This window comes from Gekko japonicus, unplaced genomic scaffold (genome assembly GCF_001447785.1).
Source record: "Gekko japonicus isolate JY-2015 unplaced genomic scaffold, Gekko_japonicus_V1.1 scaffold1669, whole genome shotgun sequence".
Taxonomy (NCBI): domain Eukaryota; kingdom Metazoa; phylum Chordata; class Lepidosauria; order Squamata; family Gekkonidae; genus Gekko; species Gekko japonicus.
In genome coordinates, this window is record NW_015169223.1 from 364,884 (window position 1) to 365,833 (window position 950).

Sequence of the window (950 nt, forward strand, 5' to 3'; positions counted from 1 at the left end):
TGGGCTACTGGCCTGATCCAACATGGTTTCTCTGATGTTTTTATGTCTGGGGCAGGGATGCTTTGTATTCTTTGTGGTTTGGGGGCCACAGTGGGAGGGCTTCTGGAGTTCTGGCCCTGCTAGTGGAGTTCCTGATGGAACCTGGGTTTTGGCCACTGTGTGACACAGAGTGTTGGACTGGATGGGCCACTGGCCTGACCCAACATGGCTGCTGTTATGTTCTTATGTTTTTTAACCCCATGATCACATCAAGCAAGCCACTTTTTATTTATTTGTTTGTTTTAAATTTATGACTTGCCCACGCCACAAGCAGGCTCTGGGCGATTTACAACCATCAAAGCCGTTAAAAATACAATCAGCATAAAATTGTTACAATACACCAACAAATTAACCAGTCCAGATGGCGATATATATATACCCCTTTTGCCAGCTACAGTGATGTTTGTGCAGCAGGGTGGGAAAGGGGACGTGGGGGTCATAGGAAGAAAAAGAGGGTGTCGGTCTTGTTGCTGTCCTTAGCTAAAAGCCTGGCGGAATATCTCTCCCTTACAGGCCCTGCGGAATTGCCTCAGATACCCCAGGGCCCCAATGTTTTTTGGCAGAGAGTTCCACCAGGTTATTTGGGGAGTACCAGGGGTCATTTTGTAGGAAAAGAGGTGCAGGAGCTCATTAGCATAACTCATTAGCATAACTCATTTGCATATGCCACACCTCCTGACATCACGGGAAGTGTGTCAGAAGGCAACACCCACCGCTCAGGCTCCACTGGACTGTTTTGGATTCCTAGCTATTGGGGGGGGGGGGCGCAGATCTGTCCTCATAGAGGAGGGAGAGCTTGTACCTGAATAAAACACTGTACTATTTTGGACCAGTTGGGCGGGGGGGCTCTGCAACCTACCTGCTGCTTCTTACTCTGACTGAGGGCTGCTGGGAGCAGGGGGTGGGGCTTG